Raw genomic sequence first — 19,692 nt, 5'->3', positions numbered from 1 at the left:
GCGGGGGCGGAGCGGGCGGGGGGCCCGGCGGCGGGGGCGCGCGCGGCGGCGCGCGGCGGGCGCGAGTCATCAATTATGCAAGGACTCTGGCGGCGCGGGGGGCGGGCGCGGGGAGCGCTCCAAGATGGCGCCCACCGCAGTCCCGCCCGCCGCAGCCTCGGCGCCTCTGCAGTCCGGCCGCGCCTCCCGGGCCCCGCGCTAGGGCCGCCGTTGCCTCCCTCGCCGCCGCTGCCGTAAGTCGCCCCGGAGCCCCCGCCCCGGCCCCGCTCCTCGCTCGCTGGCTTCCCCTTCTTGCCTCGGGACCCCGGAGCGGGGCTCGCCCATCTCCGGTCGGGGGCTTTGCCGCAGAGTGCGCGGCGGGGCTCGAGGGGCCATGGAGCTGGGTTTCTGTCCTCCCTGTTTTGGACAGGTGTTTGGAAGTCTTGCTTCCTTCTATCGTGTTTACCGGGGATCCCTGAGGAGAGTTGAGGACCACCGGCCACCACCCCCATACACCCTCGCTCTTCTCGTCTCTTGGCTGCATTGGGAGACACTGGCTTGCCCTCGGCGCCCCTTCCGTGGCGCAGCCCCCCTCCCCCCATCTCCAAGGGCCAGGACAGAGTCGGGGCCCCTCGCGGGGTTGCACTGGGAAGGGCAGCGCTGTCGGGATCTTCCTACAGCAGCCCCTCAGCTCTACCCCCTCCCCCATGTCTTACTGCATCCTTCTCCCCCATCCGGCTCCAGATCGTTACCAACTGCAGAAGCCAGGAGCTCCTGGGTTCTTAGGGCAGCCAGGACTCCCCCTGTTCTTTACTCGGATGCGTCCGTCCCCCTCCTGACAGTGTGCTCTGGGCCTGTGTTGGGGGCCCCCCGGGACCTTCCTCGGCAGGCTAGGATTCCTGCATTAGGGAGTACATCACTTTCAGAATATCCCCCTTCCCCCAACCCCATCCCTACGCCACCCGATGCAGAGCTTGTTCCTCTCCTCCTTTCTCCCTTCCCTCCCCCACCTTACCACAATCAGCAGCACCCCGGGCTTCTTAGCGTTTGGCTTACAGGACTGCCCAACTCCACAGACCCCTCCTCTCTAGTTCTCTCTTGGTACTTGGGGGACCGCAAAGCCTCTGCATTTTTCCTCAGAGCTCAGCTCCATCCCCTCCGTGCCTGCGGCAACCACCGGTGGAGACTTGGCAGTTAACTTTCCGGGGGTTAGCCGGGGCTTTCAGACCCCTTCAGAGGCCCCAGCTTAAAGGTCGGTGGGGTAGGAATCATTTTTCAGTCTGACAAATATGATTCTTCAAACCATGCATTCCTTCCATCTACTCCACCCTGTGCCCTCTTCCTCACTTACACTGCAGTTTTTGAAACACGGGGGAATACATGTTATATCGGGAGATTCCAAGATTCTCGGCATCTGTGTTCATAATAAAAGAATGTCATCTGTATGGGGAGAGGGGAGAAACTTGGCATTGCATCTGGCTAATCCAGGGAGAGGGAGAAATAATTAGCATGGAGCAAACTCTACCACACAAGGAAAATTTAGTGGGCACCAGAGAAGCAGGAATGGAAGCAGGAAATGTGGGTGAGGGCTTTGGGAGCAAAGGGGATAGTGCTTTTTATAACTATTTTCTCAGGTTTGAACCTGGAGAGCCTTCAGAGAGGTTTTGGTGTGTTAGGGCTGGGGGGTGTTTTAGCTTTTGAAAGATTTCGGGTGTGGTGGGCTTTCACTGACTGTTTCACCATCTCTCTGTACTTCTCTTTCCTCCACGTGCATTAGAAGATAATGGGGGTGGGGGAACTTTTTTCTCCCCCCCCCAAAAAATATATATATTTTGATGTGTAATGCAGATGGCTGGAGAACATTAGCATCCGGTACCATTCTGGTAGGAATCTCGGGGGAATCAGACTTAAACTGCTGAAAGCTTTGTAGCACGTTGCCTGTAACCTGGTTCTTGAAATACTGCAGCATTTTTTCTTTGGAACTCATGACCCATAAGGCCTTCAATTCTCCCTGAAAGAGAATTTGATTGCTTGGGAGGAGGGGGTGGTAGTGATGGTTTGGTATTCAGCAAGCATAGTCTGTCCTAGAAATTGAGTCTCTCCCTGGAGAGGGCTCTGAGCATGTTCTATGTTCTCAACATCTGATTTAGGGTATGTGTAAATGTATTGTGTTTCTTAGTAGGGCTGGTGGTGGAGATTGTAAAGCAGTTCCTGATAGTGTGGACCAATTATTGGTTTCTTGGATTCAGTTTGAGAGGCAGACTTAATATACCTTTGGTTTTCATTTGTGGTTTTGTCAACTTTTATCAAAGTACTTAAAGGATTTTATTTTAAGTTAACAAAGGATTATGAAGTAGAATATAGTATACTTAAAAACAAACACCCATACAGCGCTTGTTACTTTCTTTATAGGAGCTTTAACAAATTTTTCTCATGGTCCTGCTTTGGGTGCCTGTGTTTAGGCTTGCACCAGGGTTTCTTGCTGTGGTGCTAAAAGGACAGTTCCCTGGTTTCTTGCTGTGGTGCTTAAAGGACAGTTCCCTGGTTTCTTGCTGTGGTGCTTAAAGGACAGTTCCCTGGTTTCTTGCTGTGGTGCTTAAAAGGACAGTTCCCGGACCAGCCCTGCCATGAAGTGCGCACATGCTGGACATGATTTGGGTTTTTCTTTGCTTTTGTTATCAGCAGGCTTTCTTGTAGATGTGTGTGTGCATGCGCAGCTGGGTTTATTCTTGAGGTTGCAGGCCTAGTTGTCATATTTTATTACTCCCACATAACTCTTCATTTTGGCTGTCCCTCAGAAAGACAGTATTTTACAGGCTGCAACAGATCCATATGTAAGACATACAGTGACATTTTGCTGACTACATTGTTTTAGCACATTTTGGTAATTTCAAGTAGCAAGGATCTGTTAATAATTATGGGAATTTGGTCTCCACAAGAGTTAATCAGATAGCTTGCTAAGTCAAACTGGATCAGAAGGGAATCTTCTGTGGGTTGATTTGAACAGTGAGCTGAGAAAAGGACTTGACACAACAGAGACCAGTATGCAATCCATTGTATCACTATAGTAGACTTGTCAAAAAAATTTATTTTAAAATCCTAGAAAGGGAAGGTGGCCATAAAATTCAGCTGTACAGCCTCCCAGCACAGGAATCCCCTTATGGGAGAGCTTTGCTTTGAATATGTCTGTTGGTAGGGAACTTCCTACTACAGAAAGTAGCTCATTCCATTTAGGTTCCACTGTGATTAAAGTACTTTAATGTCATTGAAAAGACAACACACATGAAGTTAAAAGACCTATAGTTTGGGGCTATATCAAGGCCAGATGTCATTCTTATGCTCATTACCAAGAAAAGATTGACTATTGATATTCTATAGAAATTATACAAGAAATCCCCATCTGTTTGAAAAGAGTACAAAGATAGAGACATATCCACCTAATGCAAGAAAAACATTCCATGAATGGAGAGAAAAATAATTATCTTTAATGTGCTGATGTTATGTAACAAGTTCTGGAGGCACAGGCATGACTTAATGAGTACATAATTCCTATTGATTATATCTGAGAAAGAAAATAACCCCATACTGTATAGAAAGTGTTAAAGATGCAAAGTTTATCCAGAGTGAGACCAGTTTCCATAATTATGAAAAGAACACATTCTTATTACAGAAAAATTTTAATATATGTAAAAAAACAGGAAAAAGTAATCCTTAGTCTTAACTATCCTAAGCAAAACAGTTATGTGTGTTTTATTGTATATTTTCAGTCTTTTTTTTTTCTATAGAAGGGCAAGAAGCAATTGCAAATGTTATTCAGAATAACAGTATTTTTAAACCAAGCCTTTTGAACTCTTAAGTTCATAGTCTACTATGTTAGTCATTTAGGGACTTAAACACTAGATGGTTATATTTAATTTACCTTTTTTCTGAATCATTTTCAAATTTTCCAAAAAGTTATCTTTAATGCGAAGGAATTCATTCTTAGAATTGGACTGCTGTAAAGTCTCTTGATTTAAATATAGCAAGATAACTAGAGGAATAAAGAAATCTTTTCTTAATCATCGAATCAACAAATATTCTCCCCTCTGCACCTACTGTGTGTGAGGCATTGTACTAGGCACTAACACTCTATAAGTGGCAAGAACCAGCTTAGAAAATGATACCATGCTGATAAACGATGGCTATTAAAATGTACAAGGAGGGAAACAGAACTTTCATGCTCTAGGTATGTATCAATTGCTGAAATGTGGTATGGCAGACTTTTAGGTCTAGCCTGGTAATTCACCCTAAAACAATAATTTGTGTAGGAATAGAAAATAAATGCAGGAAAAGAAAAGACAAAAGGAAGTCTTCTGGGAAATTTTTCTCTATCTCTTTGTGAATGTATAGAGACACAGCCAGGACACACAGTTAAACACCATGTCAGCAATTAAGGTGAAATGAAGACACAAGAAGGTTGCCATAGTTAACACCACGAAGAAGAAGAAGAAGCAGTATGAGCTTTGGAGTTAGGCAAAACTAAGTTCAAGTCTTGACTCTGCTACTTATTAGCTTTGTGACTTTGGGCAAATTATTTAATCTCTTTGAGCTTTAGTGTTCTCATCTAGAAAAATAATAATAATACCTACGTTTGGGTGTTTGTGGGGATTAAATGAAATCTCTGTTACCTTGTAGTTTCTGACACATAAAGCTCAATATATATTTGCTCCTTTCCCTTTAGGGATTTAGCAGCTTAGTGTGTGTTTATACACGTATTTGATATAGTATACACACACACACACACACACACACACACACACACTGTATTAAATTTTAGTAGTCTGAAAAACAGACAGTTGCTTTATCTTCAGTCTGGCATAGAGGATAGGATCTGCAGATACCCTGACTTGGGTGGACATTGCTAGTCTAAGAGGAGAAAAGTTTTATTGTACAATTGCAGTGCTTATCTCCACCACGACCGTGCAAATGCAGTTACCAAAGTAACTCCTCATTCATTCCTGAACTATTCTAGAATAGGACTCTCTGGCACTGACCAGCTAGCTGGCAGGCAACTGAACTGTTTTTAGCTATAGCCTGGGATCTGAAGGTGGAATGGACCCAAAGACGGGGCTCCCCTTTATTCTTCCTTGAGCTAGATATCTTAATTATGATGAGTGATTATCAAGTTTGGAGTTGCTTTTGTCTTCAGCACCATTCTAGATTTTCCCATTATATTTACACTGATTTATTTGAATGGGTCTCATATAGTTAGGTCTCACAGCTGACCATCTACCTTTGGTAATTATTATTCTATGTTTGTTTGTTTATCAGAACTTTTAAAATCCTGGGATGCCTGAGTGGCTCTGTCAGTTAAGCGTCTGCCTTTGGCTCAGGTCATGATCCCAGGGTCCTGGGATCGAGTCCCACATCGGGCTCCTTGCTCAGCGGAGAGCCTGCTTCTCCCTCTGCCTGTCTCTCCCCCAGCATGTGCGCTTGCTCTCTCTCTCGCTCGCTTTCTCTCTCTGACAAATAAGTAAATAAAATCTTAAAAAATTTTTTAAAAAGGACTTTTAAAATCCTTCTCTCAGTTGACTCATTGAATTAAGTAAGGCAAATATTATTCTACCCATTTTACAGCTGAGGAAACTGAGTGTCCCAGAACTTAAGTATAATGTCCAGGGCTACAGGACCATTAAGTCATGGAGTGGAGATGGGTACCCAAGGTTGGTTGACTGACACATGATTAAGGATTTTTCTTGCATTAAATGGTGTTATATTCTGATGTTCATATAACCAAGTAACGTGAACAATTTTGGCTTTATTTTAAGAAATTATCATTATCCTAGGTAGTTAAACATATCTTGCTGAGTGGGCATAATGAAAGATTCTGGGATAGGCAGAGGGAGGGCAAAAGTGCCTTTGAAGGAGAGCATTTTGGAAGCAGGAAAAATGAGGGAAAATGAACAGAAGATGTATTACTTATTGAAGTAACACACCTGTTTTGTTTCTCTAGCTATCCTAAATACTTTTTAAAAGGTCATCATGTCTTGGTGTCTGCTCATCTTTCTTCATTTCTCTTGCACGTGAATACATTTAGTTACTCATAAATACTCCCATATTGCCAACAAAAGTTATAACCAGGACTGTAGAGGAATTATGGCCTCTGCCACCTGACTTCTTTGCTTCAGCAAGGCTGAAATTGGTGTAGGACTGTATACTAGGGATTGGTGCTAGGAGAGTATTCAGGGTGGAGCAGAAAAAAGTTCTGAGAGGCTCTTGGGCTAGAACAGCAAAGGTGAAAGTGGATAATAGTTAAGATTTCCCTTAGGCATATGGAGATGTGTCCTATTGAGGAAAGTGAAACAAAGCAAAAGCTGGGAGCCCAAGGGTCTAAGAGGTACTCTAGTTTTGGGACTCAAGCTCTCTTGACCCTGAAAGGGGCTAATTGGGTTAAGGTGACTGAAATGTTAGCTGGGGGAGTGTCTGAAGCACTTTTATATTGACTGTTGGTAGTAGGGAGAGGCCTCCCGTGTTCAGTGGGCTTGTTCCAGGGTCTGGAAGTGGAAAGCACTGAAATCCCCCAGAAGACATATTAACAGGCTCTTTTCATGTTCAGTTGATTAGTGCTGTTTTTATGCTGTAAAATTTTTGGGTTCCTGGGGACTAAGGATGTTAAAGAAATATAAGTAAATGCTTATTTATCCAGGGATGGATTCTCTAGGCTGTGAATTATACATGTCATTTATTTCCCTCCCTTTTCCTACATTTTGGGTATTTAACTGATCATTAGCGTATACACCAGAATGAACTTGGGAAGGGGAAAAAGTCAAAATTAAAATGTTACTTTAAATTTTTAAATGGTGACTGATAAAGGAAAAGATCACAACTACTTTATCAATGAAAAGGCAGTTCATTTTTCTGCTGTTCTTATTCTTCTTGTTATTTCTTTCAGTAGTTCACAATTGAAGGCTAAACCTCCAAAAGCTTAATGTTCACTGGAGGCAAGTGTGAAACAGCACTTTTCCTTCATCTGACTGAGCAACTGTCCTGTAAATAAATAGGGTTTAATATATTACATGGTTAGTTTCTTGTTTTAAGAGGAAACATTCTTCAAGTAAGGATAATGCAACAGGCTTTCACTTTACATTCACTACTGTCTTTTTTGACTTAGCAAGAAGCTGAATAAAACACTTTTAAATGAAAAGAAAATTATGTATTATTATTAAACTGTGGAGAAAAATTGAGCAGGTTGCAAATGAGACCAGCAGAGCTTTCTCAGAAGTCAGAATACCCAGAAATCTCATTTTCTACAGAATTCTCAATTGGATTTCCTAAGATTTTGGCGAAGACTAAAGAGGCAAAATGTCTTGTTTCTAGGAAAGATGCCTTGGAGAAAATAGGCATTTTTAAAGATTTGTGCTGTGATAGAGAAGAAAGCATTGGGAGTATGAGGAATCATCAGAGCAAAGTTTGAGGAAGTGTGGGAAGTCCTGCTGTGAAATGGACAAGAGAGTTTGGATATGAACGTGGGGAACTGCTCATTTTTTAAGAGAAGGAGTTATGTCCCCTCTGCATACTCTTTTGGAAACCTCTCTGTGGCCTGATATTCTGGATGGGGTTTGGAGTCTTAGGAAGGTGTTTTGTTTTTTAAGTGTTATTTTATCCCTAGCTCTGCTGGAACTCTGCTACAAATTGCTTTCTTTATCTGATCCTTGCACTGGAAAAGCTAGAGAGTATTTTCTTGCTTTATACCAAAAAAATTTAGTAACATTCTGAAATGTTATTTTGTTTCCTCTTTTTTTTCTAAGTCATTTAATATAAAACTTTTTCTCAAAAGGCACTGTTGACGTTATCTCTTCCATTATATGTTGTAAAATATGTATTTTATATTTGAGTAGCTAACGGAGGCAGTGTTCAAAAATCAGAAGGTTCAAAGTTAAGTCTTCCTATAACTGTCTCCCAGTCAGTCAGTATGCACTCCATAAAGGCAGTTTAATTACCAGTTTCTCTTTTGTTCTTTTCTGTGTACATATGCACCTGTGCACATTCTCTCCCCCTGGCCCATACATGGTCACTTCCTTGGTCTTTTAGGGAAGACTATTAAAATAGTTTCAGGATTTGAGCTCTCCTTTTAAATCATCTTAGATCAGTTTTCCCTCTTTTCCTTATGATGTAGATAATCCCGTATGTTTTCTTTTTCTTAGTGAAATATCTTGGCTTGTTTAGGGTAAAAAGTTAATTTGGGCCAAAGCAGCCCTTTTCTACTAACTATGTTGTTTTTTAGGGTTTCCATATGAGAATTACTTATAAAAAAAAGTATAGAGAAAGACATGGTCTTGAGAACTATTGGCGTTTTGCTTTCTGTGGGGAACTGTAGATCCCCTGTCCTGAGCCACCAATCAACAAAATTTTCATGAGTAACAACTAAGGGTGAGGCATTGTAACAGGTGTTGAAAGATAACAGTAGAGATAGACCTTATGTTGCAGGAATGTATGTATTGGAGGAATAAACTATAAACACAAAATGTTAAATAAGAGGTGTTTATAATGGTTCATGACAACAACTGTAAAGTGTTTAATTGCCATATAAATGGTATAGAATATAAGTAAGTTGGGTTTTTTTTGTTTATTTTAGAAAGGAGAGCTTTAAGCTGGTATGATGAGAGGGTGATGGAAGAAGTATGATTTGAGCTGAGCTTTACAGAATGGTTGGGTAAGACAGTGTGAGTCAAAGTAAGAAGGTGAGAATGCACAAAGTATTTTGGGAGTGCAGTGAACAAATCAGTTGGGCTGGGGTAGAATGCCACTTCCCCTCCCCGGCGGGTAAGCCTGTAAAAGATAGGGTAGAGGTAGCCCAACATTAAGGATTTTTTGAAGCTGCATTTATCCTTAGAGACCATGAAGAACATAGAAGATTTTTGAGGGAGCACAGAATGACACATCATCAAAGCTGTGCTAAAATGTGTCAGGAGGATTGGGCAGCAATGTGTAATAGGACAGAATAGAACACAGAATGGACATCCAGTTAATTGGCTATTTGGTTTGGCCTTTGATGGGTGGTGACAGGGCTTGGACCAGGATTGTAGTGATGAATATGGAAAGGAAGGAAAAGCGTTAGAATTTTGTATTTGTGTGTCACGTGTATTTAAGTAATACTTTCCTAATGTAAGAAATAGTTTATAGGAATACTCAGTAAGACTTGATGAAAGACTACATGGGGAAAAGGGAGGAGGAGGAGTTCAAGATTTTTTTGCCATTTTAAAATTCAGAGATATAATCTTCTATTTAGAACATCTGGGGAGGTATGTTCTGTAATACATGTTGGCAGTCTAGTCCAGAAGTGCCTTGGTTATTAGCAAGCTATCTTTATTTCTAATTAAAAAAAATTTTTTGTAATCTCTACATCCAATGTGGGGCTCAAACTCATGACTCCAAGATCAAGAGTCAGATGCTCCTCTGACTGAGCCAACTGGCACCTTTATTTTTAATTTTTAATCCTTTCTTTGCAGAGAGTTCCCCTCCCCGCACCGCTTTGAGCTTCTAAAGTTTTCTTTAAGGGAAACCTGAGTGTTCCTACTTCGTTATTCTCTGTGCTCTCTCACTGATAAAGATTATTTAACCTTTGTAGATCTCTATCCTTTTCTTAATTTGGAGTGTTATATTCTGTCCCTTTGTAGACACTTAACATGTGGTCTTTTTCCTTGATATTCTCAACTAACCTTTAGTTTCATGTATAAACAAGAATTATGCACCTTTTCATATACCTGGTGGATGACTGTTTTGTCCTTATTGAAACTCAGTGGCTTTCTTTCTTTGATCATTTGCTTATGTTCTGTGTGCTTCATGAAAACTATTTGAAATTGCAGGCTTAATTAAAGGTAGCAACTGAGAGGATTCTAATAGGTGAAAGCAGAGGGAAAGAGGCTTTATCAGCCAGTGCTGTTGGCTTTTTCTTTCAGGTATTGAATCTCAGGCTGTGGATACAAAATGTCAGGCTTGACTTGCATCAACTTCCTTGGTGTATCTGGGGTACCAGACAGTGGTCAGTGGGCCCTAATGTACAACTTGAGTATACAGTGGTAATTTAGAGCAAAGGTATGCTCAGAGAGCTTAGGTTCTGTTCTAGCCTTTTGTATTCGGTAAAGGTCTTTGAATAAGAAAAAAAAAACAGAGTGATTGGAACGTCAGAACATACACATGCAAATTAACAGAATACACATAAGAGAAAAGCAATTTAATGCAATAATTTTTTTCATTTAATTTGTTAATATTTTCCTTCTCACCACTAAAATTACAGAGTTCTTGCAAATTCCATTAACATTTGCCACAGTTTGCACTCAGACAGTTGGCAGAAGTCCCCATGGTTTGTGTGGAACCAGTAGAGCAGACAGAGTTCATGTACAAGATGTTAGTAAATTTAGCACTCTATTTAAGGATGCAAAGCATCCTTATGGTAATCCCATTAGGAGATTCTCTGTGCAATCACATTATAAGTTTGTACCTGCTTTTTAGTTTGAATGCTCACAGTAACTGTGATTAAGAACAGTTAAAGAAAAGCCCCTTGGGAAGGCATTCTTAGGGTAGTCTGGGATGAGGAAAGTCCATTAAAGGCCTCTTAATTGAATGCTGGCAATCTGTTTTATTTTTTAAAAATATTTTATTTATTTATTAGAGAGAGAGTGAGCATGAGCGGGGGAGGGTGGGGGGGAGGCAGACTCCCCGCTGAGCAGAGAGTCCAACTTGGGGCTCCATCCCAGGACCCCAAGATCATGACCTGAGCCAAAGGCGGATGCCTAACTGACTGAGCCACTCAGGTGCCCCTGGCAATCTGTTTTATTGATCTAGATGTTCTAGAGCAAATAATATTTTGGTAGATTTAGAGATTTTTTTTCTCTATTTGTAGTAGTTCTTCTTCCTTATCTTTAAAAAAGGAGGGGGAGAGATGTGTAAGACCCAAGAAGTGCACAGAATGAATGATGAAGTATAGTGGGGACACAAAGTAGAATAACCATATGAGTATTTCATCTACCTTATAAGCTGTTTTTTTTTTTTTCCTGACTCATAAGAAAAGTCCAGCCATAAGTGCAGAAGGGGTAAGACTTCTTTCATTTGGGGATCTTAATACAGACTCTTGACATTAGAAATTACTGAAAAGTTTTATAGGTCAAAAAAAAACCAAGTGTGTTTTGTGTGATGAATGGATACTGAAACATGTTATTAATTAGATCCAAGTGTTTTCCACCTTTAATTTTAATTAGATTACTCCCCCTGACTTTTGGGCACTGATAGGCTTTGTTCCTTGCCACAGGCTCCTTCATGACCGTTAGTAAGTCTTTGGTTTCTCTTGTCCCTTTGAGTTGTGGGAGTTGCCATCACTTTCACCTCCCACTCCTTAGCAGGCTGCCTTGCTGCTTCCCAGTGCTAAGGCAGAGCAGTCATACCAGGGAATGTGATTTATGTGCCTGTTTGGGCTCTGCTCTAGAGCCCTACCTTTGCTCAGGACAGTGCTCAGAGAAAGGTTTTTTGGCTTGTTTTTTAAGAGCCATACATTTGTCACTCAGTACAATTTGTTGCAAAATCTCAAGAAAAAAAATCATCTCCAGAAAGCAGTGTCACTTTTCTAGCTGAGATTACAGACCCGTCAGCTCCTTTTAGGTACTGCTTCTGTTTATAGATGTTGAATTATCAAGGCTTTTCCAGTTTTTTTTCCTTCTTTCCATGGTTTACTCACAGAACCTAGTAAGAACCCTTATTTGTAGAAACTGACTGCTGACGTTTAGGGGGTATTATAAAAATCCAGTGTGAATCTATAGAATTCAGAGTATGGGCACTAGTCTACATTTTGGACAAGAGGGTATCAGCTGATTTTATGGACAAAATGCAATCTAGTTGTGGCTTTGGGCCTGTACACAGTGCCCCTGGGATGAACAGAGTCCTTTTTCCTATTTGGAAACATATTCCTATTAGGGTACTATCACCAAATAGGGTTTATTTAAGTCCAATAGAAGTAAAATTTGAAAAGCTTTTGAAGTTCTAGCTCATGTATGGCAAATATATTTTTTTCCTTTTAACATTTTTAACAGCTTTGGTTACTTTTTTCTTATTGTTACTTTTAAAATTTACAAACAGTACAATTGAAAAAATTTTGCTGTACAGTTCTGTGAGTTTTAACACATGTGTGGATTCCTATAACCACCACTGTAGTCAGCATACAGAACAGTTCCATCACCTCAGAAAGCTCCCCACTACTGCTCCTTTGTAGTTACATTCTCCCTGATTCATATTGCCAACCACTGATTGGTTCCCCATTCCTAGGGTTTTGCCTTTTCTAGAATGTCATATAAATGGAAACATACTAGAGTATATAGCCTTTTGAGACTGGCTTCTTCCACTTAGCATGATGTCTATGTTGTATTTATCAAAATTTGTTCTTTTTTATTGTAAGGAGTATTCTACTGTATGGTTATATAACAGTTTGCTTATCCACTCATTTGATGAAGGGTATTTGATTTGAGATGTGCCCAATTTCAAGCAATTGTGAATAGTGCTGCTCTAAACATTTGTGTATGGGTTTTTGCGTGAACCCAAATTCACATTCCTCAAAGATATCTGTAGGAGTGAGGTTGCTGGTAATATGGTAAATGTATGTTTACTTTTAAAAGAAACATTATAAGAAATACTAAACCATTTTTTCAGAGTGGTTTTACCATTTTGTATTCCCACCAGCAATGTGTAAGAGTTCATTTGCTCCATATCCTCATTTGCACTTGTTATCGATGGTAAGTCTTCAAATCTTTTGCCCATTTTTAAAAATTGGATTATTTATTTTCTTACTCTGTGTTTTGAGAGTTTTTAAAAAATACACATATCCTGGATATAAGTCTTTTATCAGATAAATTACCTGGATATATCTTCTCCTAGTTTGTAGCTTTTTTTTTTTCTTGTCTTAATAGTGTCTTTTATAGAGCTACAGTTTTCAATTTTAAGTCTAATTTGTCAATTTCTTTTATGGATCATGTTTTTAATGTCATATATAAGAATTCTTTGTTGGACCGAGGGTCACAAAGATGTTCTTTGTTTTATTCTAAAAGTTTTATAGCTTCATATTTTACATTTAGATCTATGATCCATGTGAGTTAATTTTTGTATAAGGTATGATGTTTAGATCAGGATTCATATTTATTTATTTTTTGCAGATAGATGTGCAGTTGTTCCAACACCACTGCTATTGAAAAGACGATCCTTTCTCCATTTAATTGCTTTTGTACTCTTGTCAAAACTCAGTTGGCTCTATTTGTGTGGGTCTTTTTCTAGACTCTGTTCTGTTCCATTGATACATGTGTTTGTCCCTTCATAATACCACGTAGTCTTGATTACTGTAGCTTTATAGCAAGACTGAAAATTGTGTAGTGTGAGCCTTCCAGGTTTCTTCTTCTTTTTTTCAAAATTGTTTTGGCTATTCTAGTCCTTTTGTCTTTCCATATCGATTTCAGAATCAGCTTGTCTATATCTGCAAAAACCCCTGCTGGCATTTTGATTGGAATTAGATTAAATCTGTAGATAATTTGAGAGTTGATATCTTAACTATATCATATATTGAATCAATGAACATAATGTATGTCTTCATTTATTTAGGTCGTATTTGATTTCTTTCATCAGCATTTTCTAGTTTTCAGCATATAGGTTTGTACATGTTTTGTTAGATTTATCCTTAAGTATTTTTTGAGCTATTGTAAATGTTTTTATTTTAGATTTCAATTTCTAATTCATTCTTAGGATATAGAAATGTGATGAATTTTTTATGTTGAATTTGTATCCTAAAACCTTGTTAAACTCACATATTAGTTCTAGGAGCCTTTTTATAGATTTTGGGGACTTTTCATACAGACAATCATGTCATCTGTGAACAGTGACAGCTTTATTTCTTCCTTTCTAATGTAGTATGTGCTTTTTATTTCTTTCTCTCTTCCACCGTTATTATAGACTTTACAGACTTCTAGTAGGGTATCGAATGAGGGTGGTGAGAGTGGATATATGCATGCTTTGATCCTGTTCTTAGGGAAAAAGCAGTTAGTCTTTCAACCCTAAATATAATGGTAGCTGTTAGTTTTTGTAGGTGTTCTTTATAAGGCTGAGTTCTCTTCCTTTTTTTTTTTTTGACAGTTGGAAGGTTTTATTTATTTTTTTAAATTTCTTTTTATTATGTTATGCTAGTCACCATACAGGATATCATTAGTTTTGATGTAGTGTTCCATGGTTCCTTGTTTGCGTATAACACCTAGTGCTCCATGCAACACATGCCCTCCTTAATACCCATCACTGGGCTAACCCATCCCCTACCCTCCTCTCCTGGGAAACCCTCAGTTTGTTTCCCAGAATCCGTAGTCTCTCATGGTTTGTCTCCCCCTCTGATTTCCGACCCCTTCATTTTTCCCTTCCTTCTCCTAATGTCCTCCATGCTATTTCTTATGTTCCACAGATAAGTGAAACCATCTGATAATTGTCTTTCTCTGCTTGACTTATTTTACTTAGCATAATCCCCTCCAGTTCCACCCATGTCGATGGAAATGGTGGGTATTCATCCTTTCTGATGGCTGAGTAATATTCCATTGTATATATGAAGGCTAAGTTCTCTTCTATTCCTAGTTTGCTGAGAGTTTTTTCAGGAATGGATGTTGAATTTTGCCAAATGCTTTTTCTGTATCAATTGATATGATCATAGGATTTTTTTCTTCTTAATCTGTTAATAGAATAGATTAAACTGATTGATTTTCAAATATTGAACTAGCCTTGAGTTCTTAGGGTAAACACCACTTGGTTGTGATGTGTTACGCTTCTATGTTGTTGGATTTGATTTGCTAATTTGTTGAGTTTTACATCCGTGTTCATGAGGATATCAGTTTGTAGTTTTGTGTGTGTGTGTGTGTGTGTGTTTTAAGATTTATTTATTTGAGAGAGAGAGAGCACAGGTTGCGGGAAGAGCAGAGGGAGAGAATCTTCAAGCAGACTCCCCCCTGAGCATGGAGCCCAACATGGGGCTCGATCTTATGACCCATGAGATCACTACCTGAACCAAAACCAAGAGTCGGCTGCTTAACCAACTGAGCCACCAAAGCACCCCTGTAGTTTTGTGTTTTTCTTGTGCTGTCTTTGTCTAGTTTTGGTATCAGGAAAATGCTGGTCTTATAAAATAAGTTAGAAAGTGTTTGCTTTTGGGATGCCTGGGTGGTGCAGTTGGTTCAGCATCTGCCTTCGGCTCAGGTCATGATCCCAGAGTCCTGGGATCGAGTCCCACGTCAGGCTCCTCACTCATCGGGGAGCCTGCTCTTCTCCCTCTGCCTGCCACTCCCCCTGCTTGCTCTCTCTCTCTCTGTCTCTCTGACAAATAAATAAAATCTTTAAGAAGAAAATGTTTCCTTTAATTTTTTTTTGTAATAGAATGTATAGAATTCCTTCTCTTAAGTCTTTGGTAGGATTCTCCAGTGAAGGCATTTGTGCCTAGGGTTTTCTTTGTGTGAAGGTTTTTAACTGCAGATTAAATTTCTTTATTAGATATAGGACAACTCAGGTTGTATATTTCTTTTTGGGTGAGTTTTGGTACTTTGTGGCTTTCAAGGAATTGGTTCATTTCATCTAAGTTGTGAAATTTATGTACATATATATCCTGTTTCCTTATTATCCTCTTAATTTGAGGGGGGTCTATAGTGATATCCCTTCTTTCATTCCTGATATTGATAATTTTTGTTATTATTATGTTATGTTAATCACCATACATTACATCATTAGTTTTTGATGTAGTGTTCCATGATTCATTATTTGCATATAACACTCAGTTATATGCATGGATGCAGAATGTGCCCTCTTTAATACTCATCACCAGGCTAACCCATCCCCCACCCCCCTCCCCTCTAGAACCCTCAGTTTGTTTTTCAGAGTCCATCATCTCTCATGGTTCATCTCCCCCTCCGATTTCCCCCTCTTCATTCTTCCCCTCCTGCTATCTTCTTTTTTTTTTTTTTAACATATAATGTATTATTTGTTTCAGAGGTACAGATCTGTGGTTCAACAGTCTTGCACAATTCACAGTGCTCACCATAGCACATACCCTCCCCAGTGTCTATCACCCAGCCACCCCCTCCCTCCCACCCCCCTCCACTCCAGCAACCCCGTTTGTTTCCTGAGATTAAGAATTCCTCATATCAGTGAGGTCATATGATACATGTCTTTCTCTGATTGACTTATTTCACTCAGCATAACACTCTCCAGTTCTATCCATGTCATTGCAAATGGCAAGATTTCATTTCTTTTGATGGCTGCATAATATTCTATATATACCACATCTTCTTTATCCAGTCATCTGTCGAGGGACCTGATATTGATAATTTATGTATTCATTCTTTTCTTTTTGATTTGTTTAGGTAGAGGCTTATCAATTTTATCCATCTTTTCAAAAAAACCAGCTTTTAATTTTGTTGATTTTTCTCTATTGCTTTTCTAGGCCTTTTAAGAAATTGTTTTCTGTTTATATTATTTTTCTTATATTTATTTTCTTCCTTCAGTGTACCGTGAGTTAATTTTCTCTTATTTTTTAAGGTGGGAACTTAGACTGTTTGAGACCTTCTTTTCTAATATAAGTTTTTAATACTATAAATTTCCCTGTAAACACTGCTGTGACTGTTTATTACAAATTTTGGTATATCAAATTTTTATTTTCTATAAGACTTCCTTTTTGGCCAATGAATTATTTAGAAGTGTGTTATTGTGAGATATTCTAGAGTCCTTATTTTATTTTATTAAAGATTTTTTATTTATTTGAGAAAGAGAATGAGATAGAGAGAGAGAGCATGAGAGCGGGGAGGGTCAGAGGGGGAAGTAGACTTCCCGCTGAGCAGGGAGCCCAATGCGGGACTCGATCCTGGGACTCCAGAATCATGACCTGAGCCAAAGGCAGTCACTTAACCAACTGAGCCACCCAGGTGCCCTAGAGTCCTTATTTTATTGATTTCTAGTTTAATTCCATTATGGTCAGAGAACATACTTTATATGATTTCAATACTTTTGTATTTGTTAAGGTTTGTTTTATCACCCAAGATATGGTCTATCTTGGTGAATGTTCCATGGGCACCTGAAAAGAATGTATATTCTACTGTTAGGTAGACTATTCTGTAAGTGTCAATTATATCCAAATGGTTGATGGTGCTGTTTATTTGTTCTGTATCCTTGATTTTTTTTTCTTCTCTCTTTTTTTCCTAAAAATGTGATTATTATTTAATTGCAACATTGTATTCTTTTTATTTTTTCAGCTTTTTTGAGTTGTAATTGACTAGTAGGAATTGTGTCTATTTAAGGTGTACAACTTTATATTTTGATATCCTTGATTATTTTTTATTTAGTTGTTCAGTTGATTACTGAGAAAGGAAGATTGAAATCTCCAACTGTAATTGTAGATTTGTCCATTTTTTCCCTTAGTTCTATCAATTTTTGCTTTATGTATTTTGAAGCTCTTTTGTTCAGTGCATATACATTTAGGATTGTTATATCTTTTAGTGAATTAACCCTTTTATCATTATTTAATGTCCTTTCACCCCTGGTAATTTTCCTTGGTTTGAAGTCCATTTTGTCTGATATTAATATCAGCCATTCCAGTTTACTATTGATTCATGTTTTCATGTATATATTTTCTCCCTTTTACTTCAGCATTTTTTAATTTTGAAATAGTTTTAGATTATTAAAAGAATTGCAAAAGTAGTTCCTATATGCCTTTCACCTAGCTTTCTGTAATATTAACATCTTATATAACCTTAGTACCTTTACCAAAACTAAGGAATTAGCATTAGTATAGTACTCTGTTAAGTAAACTACAGAATTTTATTTGGATTTCACCAGATTTTCTACTAATGTCCTTTTTTCTGTTCCATAATCCAATTCATATTGCACTTAGCATCCTTTTATTTTTAACCTACATATAAAATTGTATTTAGTGGGTTTCTGGTAAACAACATGTAGTGTGTTATTTTTTTTAATTGAAGTCCATTCTGACAATCTCTTTTTTAATTGATGTGTCTAGACCATTTACATTTAACATAATTATTATTTTGAATTCAGGTCAACCATTTTGTTACTTATTTTGTTTGCTCTGTTTTGTGTTTGTTTCCCTTCCCTTCTTTTGTATTATTTGAATATTTTTTGGTATTCTATTTTAATTTATCTATTGAGTTTTTTATTATCTCTGTACAGTTTTAGTTTGGCTGGGGATTACCATATACATACTTAAGTATTCAGTCTACTTAGAACTGGTATTTACTACTTCAAGTGGAATGTAGAAACTTGAGCATCATTAGATTTATCTCTTTACCCTCTTCCTTTTATGTTGTAATTGTCACATGTATTACATTTACTTTCATTGAAAACACCATCAGACATTGTTATAATTTTTGCTTTCAACCATCATTTAGATTTTAAAGAACTTAAGAGGGGTAAAAATGGCTATCACATTTACTCAGATATTTACCATTTCTATTGCTCTTCCTTCTTTCCTGAAATTCTAAGTTCCCCTTTAATATCATTGCCCTTCCTGAAAAATTCCCATTGGCCTTTTTTGGCGGATATGCTGGTAATGAATTCTCTTGGTTTTCTTCATCTGAGAATTTATTTTCTCATCATTTTTGAAGGATATTTTCCCTGGATATAGAATTTTAGGTTGACAGTTGTTCGTTTTTTCAGCATGCAAAAATCTTGTTGCATTGCCTTCTATCCCTCCAGGAAACATCCAGTCACTCACATTATTGTTTCCCTATAGGTAATACCTCATTTTTCTGACTGTTTTCAAGATTTTTTTGGCGGGGACGGGGGGGTGGCGCCTGGGTGGCTCAGTCATTAAGCTTCTGCCTTCCGCTCAGGTCATGATCCCAGGGTCCTGGGATCGAGCCCCGCATCAGGCACCCTGCTCAACGGGAAGCCTGCTTCTCCTCTCCCACTCCCCCTGCTTGCATTCCCTCTCTCGCTGTCTCTCTCTGTCAAATAAATAAATAAAATCTTAAAAAAGGGGGAGAGGTTTGTTGTTTTAGTTTTCATTGGGCAAGAATTTCTTTGACTTTATCCTATTTGCCATGCACTGAGTTTCTTGAATGTAGAAGTTTATGTCTTTTACCAAATTTGGAAAGGTCATGGCTATTATTTCTTCAATTATTTTTCCTGCACCACACTTTTTCTCCTTTCCTTTGATGACATAAGTGTTAGGCCTTTTGTATTGTCCAGTGGGTCCTTGAGATTCTGTTAATTTTTTTTGCAATCTTTTTTTTCTCTGTTTAGCTTGGATAATTTTTGTTGGATACATTTTCAAGTTCATGGACTCTTCTGTCATCTTAATTATACTATTGAACCCATCCAGCAAATTTTAAAATTTCTTTTATTGTATTTTCTAGTTTAAAATTTTTAATTTGGTTCCTGTGTGTGCACATGTGCACGCGTGTGTGTGTTCTATTCTTTTGTCGAGATATGTATGTTTCCATTCACTTCAAGAGTGTTTGCATTTATTTCTTGGAGCATGATTATAATAGCTGCTTTATAGTCTTTGATAATTCTTATATCTTGGGGTTGGTGTCTGTTGATTATCTTTTCCCTTGTGAGATGTTCAGATATTTTTTTGAGAGAGAGAGAGAGTGGGGTGGGGGGAGGTTGGTGGGCAGAGGGAGAGAATCTTAAGCAGACTCAATGCTGAGTGCTGATCCCAAT

The 19,692-nt window shown here is 38.7% G+C and overlaps 1 protein-coding gene across 5 annotated transcripts in view; it reads left to right on the top strand.

Annotated features, from left to right (window-relative positions):
* Positions 1 to 19,692, top strand: part of SCN8A (sodium voltage-gated channel alpha subunit 8) — a 176,587-nt gene that overhangs the window by 593 nt on the left and 156,302 nt on the right. For 4 of the 5 annotated variants that reach the window (XM_073881976.1, XM_073881973.1, XM_073881977.1 and 1 more), the window contains exon 1: positions 107 to 233. The exons of the other annotated variant lie outside the window; for it this stretch is intronic. The gene's annotated coding sequence lies outside the window, so the exon portion shown is untranslated. Of the gene's footprint in view, positions 1 to 106; positions 234 to 19,692 lie in introns of those variants that run through there. 5 annotated transcript variants of the gene reach the window in all.

The sequence above is a fragment of the Callorhinus ursinus genome, unplaced genomic scaffold (assembly GCF_003265705.2).
Source record: "Callorhinus ursinus isolate GAN/ISIS: 27379988/994484 unplaced genomic scaffold, GSC_fseal_2.0 scaffold44, whole genome shotgun sequence".
Classification (NCBI taxonomy): domain Eukaryota; kingdom Metazoa; phylum Chordata; class Mammalia; order Carnivora; family Otariidae; genus Callorhinus; species Callorhinus ursinus.
Note: the sequence above shows the minus strand (reverse complement) of the source record. Positions and strands in the feature narration are given on the sequence as shown.